This window comes from Oratosquilla oratoria, chromosome 7, assembly GCF_046742065.1.
Source record: "Oratosquilla oratoria isolate Oo_2021 chromosome 7, ASM4674206v1, whole genome shotgun sequence".
Lineage (NCBI taxonomy): Eukaryota > Metazoa > Arthropoda > Malacostraca > Stomatopoda > Squillidae > Oratosquilla > Oratosquilla oratoria.
The window spans coordinates 81,303,431-81,308,430 of NC_134783.1; positions in this window are offsets into that span (position 1 = coordinate 81,303,431).

Below are 5,000 nucleotides of genomic sequence, written 5' to 3' on the forward strand. Positions count from 1 at the left end.
CAATGATTTATTTTGTTTTGTTTGTTTTACTTTTTTCTTATTTTATCTATTCATTTAGTCATTCATTTATTTATCTATTCTTATTTACTTATTATGATGATCTTTTTTTGTTTGGGTGTTCCTTTACGTCGCCTCCGACCTCATTCTGGACACACAGGTCTCCGGTAGGCATGCTTTGCCTTTGAGAAAACCCTCTTTGTAGACCTGTGAGAGACATCCAATGGCCCTTGTCCGGGTGGGAGATTCTTTGTACGTCCGGAAGGACCTGCCGTTGCTATTCTGGGCTTCGATCGGTCCGGAATGCCAATTCCTGATGCCGTTTGATTCAGCCCATGACATTTCAATACGCTTTGGAAGCGACGCTTGTCTCTCCTCCGAGCATTTATACATACATACATACAAACATACATACATGTATATATATATATATATATATATATATATATACATATGTATATACATATACATATACATATACATATACATATACATATACATATATTGTTAAGGTGACAAATAAGACATTTCCTCTGGTTTCAGTATCGGTGTATATATATCAATATATGAACTCTGAGTTCTTATCCGGGAGTGTAATAGCTGCCAACCACAAGTCCAGGAAGTGACCTTAGATTATAGAGTATATCATACATAAACATACTAAGGGAAACGTGGAGGTAAGAAGGATGAAAGGCACTAGTCTAATGCGTACAAAAGGAGGAGGAGGAGGAGGAGAAAGAAAGAAGGGGGAGCAAGAGGATGAGAAGGAAAAAGGAGGATAAGAGTAGAAAAGGAGGAGGAGGAGGCAGAGGAGAAGGAAAGATGGATAAGGAAAAGGAGAAGGAGAAGGAGGAGGAGGAGGAGGAGGAGGAAAATTAGTAGTAGTGGTGGTAGTAGTAGTAGTAGTAGTAGTAGTAGTAGTAGTAGTAGTAGTAGTAGTAGTAGTAGTAGTAGTAGTAGTAGTTGTAGTAGAAGTAGTAGTAGTAGTAATAGTTGTTGTTGTTGTTATTGTTGTTGTTGTAGCAGTTGTAGTAGTGGTAGTAATAGCATTAATATCAGAAGGAGGAGGAAAAACATAAGAACATAAGAATGGAGGAGACTGCGAGAGATCATAAGGCCTACGTTAGGCAGTTCCATGTCCATTACCACTTGTCATCCCCATCCATAAAATCATTTAATCTTCTCTAAAAACAACCAGTAGTTTCAGCGCTCACTACATCAATCAAGATTACCAAATCTATTCCTTTCGTCAACCACTTATTAATAAACCAGTTCATGCCCATTTCCTTCTTAAATCTAAATTTGTCCAATTTAAAGGAGAAGGAAGAGTATTAGTGTTGGTAGTACGAGTATTAATAGTAGAAGGAGGAGGAGAGGAGGACGCAGTTTCTCTTTAGAGAGAAGTGTAGGGAACACTGTAATTTAGCCCGGGGGTGGGTTGAGGGTGGGGGTGGGGGGTGAAGTTTCACCCGAGCAGCGCACGGACCAGTCAGTCCATTCTCTACCGAGCCTGGGTGACTGGGTGTGAAGGTGTCACAGAGATGAAGAGAATAATAGCTTTGAGTCAGAGATGAATGAAATCTGGCGAAAGGGATTGTGCCACTCGGTACGGAGGAAGATTAATTAGGAAATGTGTACATATCTATTCATTTGTTTATCTGTTTCATTTATTGTTTTATTCATCTTTTATAAAAATATGATGGTGAATGAACAAGCCCAGCGTCCAAGTGGGCTAAGGCGCCGGCGCCTGGGGATGACAAGGTAAATGGATGTCGGTTCGAATCCCGGTACAGTGGCAAAGCGTGATTGGATTCATGCCCAACCACTTCGATCTGCGAATAATGACCGATTTGGAAAAAAAAAGTATATATATATATATATATATATATATATATATATATGTATGTATGTATGTATATATATATATATATATATATGTATGTATGTATGTATATATACACCTTGTATATCTAAGTCTAAATAAAAATATTCTTCTAAAAAAAACGCTGTGGAAGTCGGGGACAGGTGGTATTACGGCGGCACTTTGTCCTAAAAATATTCTTGAAAAAGCGCTTGGGTAAGTCGGGGTCAGGTGGTATTCTTCTTCTTCTTCTTCTTCTTCTTCTTCTTCTTCTTCTTCTTCTTCTTCTTCGCGTTCCTCTTCTTCTTCGCGTTCTTCTTCTTCTTCTTCTTCTTCTTCTTCTTCTTCTTCTTCTTCTTCTTCCTCGCGTTTTCCTTCGCGTTTTCCTTCGCGTTTTCCTTCGCGTTCTTCTTCGCATTCTTCTTCGCATTCTTCTTCGCGTTCTTCTTCGCGTTCTTCTTCGCGTTCTTCTTCGCGTTCTTCTTCCTCGCGTTCTTCTTTCTCGCGTTCTTCTTCCTCGCGTTCTTCTTCGCGTTCTTCTTCGCGTTCTTCTTCGCATTCTACTTCGTGTTCTTCTTCGTGTTCTTCTTCGCGTTCTTCTTCGCGTTCTTCTTCCTCGCGTTCTTCTTCGCGTTCTTCTTCGCGTTCTTCTTCGTGTTGGGGATCCCGTGTTGGGGTTCCGCCCCGAGGCCGAGGCCGAAGGGGAAAACGAGGGATTAGAGCGCGGAAAGCTGCGGCCGTAGGCCGCTGTTTGCGCAGCCAAGCCCCCGGCGAAGCCCGCGGCTTGTGTATGTATATAATATATATATATATATATATATATATATATATATATATATATGTGTGTGTGTGTGTGTGTATGTGTGTGTATATGTGTGTGTGTGTGTGTGTATAAAGACGGATTTTGGGAGGATGTACGAAAGAAGGAAGTTGAAGATAAATGTCGGTAAAAGTAAGGTGATGAGATGTACAATGGGAAAATATGGCAGCAAATTGGATATGAATATTAAGGAAGAGAGACTGGAGGAAGTGGATAGCTTTAGGTACTTGGGTGCGAATGTGGCAGAAAGGTAGGAGTGGAGGTGGAATGTAGATTGAGAGAAACAAGTAAATGCCTTGGGGGCTTAAAAAGTGTAATGGTAAATAGACTTTTGGGAATGGATGCTAAGAGGTGATTGAATATAAGAGAGGAAGAGTTTGAATGTGTTTGAGATGAAATGCCTAAGAAGTATGGTAGGGGTTACTAGACTGGATAGAGTGGGAAACAAGGAGGTGAGAAGGAGAGCGAGGGTGGAAAGGGAGTTGGGAGATAGGGTGGATGAAAGAGTATTGGGATGGTTCGGACACATGGGAAGAATGAGTGAAGAAAGATTAGTAAAAGAGGTGTGGAAGGCAGAGGTGGAAGGCGTGAACATGAGGGGTGACGAAGGACGAGATGGATGGATGTGGTAAAAGGGGCATTGGGAAAGAGGGGAATGTCTGTTGAGGAAGGACGGGAGAAGAGAGAAGATAGGGGTGAGTGAAGAATGGTTGTGTATGGATGCTGCTGCGATGTATGGTAGGGAATGGGTAGGGGATAGGGGCTGAGGGAGTATGTGTGAAATATAAATTGACGCACCCCGAAGGAATTTCTTACTGTCTTCTCTTTTTTTACAGGGGGGGGGACGGAGAGGGGGGTCGCCGATTTAATGAAGTGGCCCTGCTGTGGATGTACTGTGTCTTGTTACATTGCTTATGACCCAGGGCAGTGGGCGAGATGCTGAGATGACCCTTCATCCAGGAGGAGCGAAGATAAGAGAGAGGGAAGGAGGGAGGGGGTGAATGGGAGTGGAGTGTGGGGGATGGAATGGGTGGAAGTGGATTTTATGCCTTTGTTTTTTGTTACTTTCCTTGTAAGGGGGAAAAGCCGTTGGTATATGTATATATGTATGTATATACAGAATATTGTACCATGTTTACATTCATTTACACTACACAAAAAGGTGCCCATTAATCTTATATGCTAATTCTGGCAGCTTCAAGCGATTTTATTTGTATATTTGGCACTCCTGTGGTAGCTAAGGAGGTATAGTCTGTCTCGATGAACCCCTTCCGTAATGGGTGGCACTGTTCCTCTCGTATAGCGATTGTCATTTGGCTATTATATTCATTACCGTGGCACCCTCCCCGCTACCTCCACCCCGAGACGGTAGTGCAATCATCGTTATTTTTTTTCTTTATAAATAGTTCTAGAAAAACTATGATGACCAGTTTGCATAGACACCCACCTTTTTTGCCTCATAGGCAGGGTGACCAGATTTAACATAAGTTTGCTAAATTTATCATGCGTTTGCATAAAATTGTGTTATATTAATAAAAGAATATAAGAGGAATCGACCGTATTAAGATGAACAAAATATCTGAAATTATTTTGCCTATCTAGCATAATCTCAATTGATGTCTGGCATATTCCCGCTTGATATATCTGGTTCCCCCTGTTTCTGGTCCCTGTCGGGGGCCCACCCAGAAAGGCCCCCTCCCTTCTCACGAGGCCCTCTTCGTCTTCAGGGTTCCGTGGGTGGGGGCCAGGATGCCTCCTCTTCTTCCACCTCCTCCCTCCACTTCCACAATTTGATGTTGGCGCACCACTTGCTAAATCGATTTCCTCTTCCTTCTCTTCCTCCTCTTCCTCTTCCTCCTCCTCTCCCTATTCAGTCCAATTATGTATTCTTTCTCTTTCCCTCTCCCCCCTCTCTCTCCTTCTCTATACACCCACCGTGACCTCAAATGCGTAAGCGTTCGCGTTATGTAACTCACTCTCACCCTCGACCTTTACTACCAGTGGACCCTTTATCACTTTTTTTTTCACCCAGATGTGAACACTCGCCCGGGGCCACCGAGATTCCTGATGAACCATTCTAGCCTAAGTCGTGGGCCAGGGGAGGAACCACTGAGGAGGAGGAGGAGGAGGAAGAGGAGGAGGAGGAAGAGGAGGAGGAGGAAGCTCCTCCGCTGTCTGCAGAAGCTTTCATTTACGGTAGTAAAGAAAATCGATATTCTCAGAAAGAGCTCTCATTTTCTCTGTCCATTTTCTATACCGCGTACAACCGGCTATAGTTCTATACTGTGACCTGAGTTGATGGTATACATGCTACAGATGGAT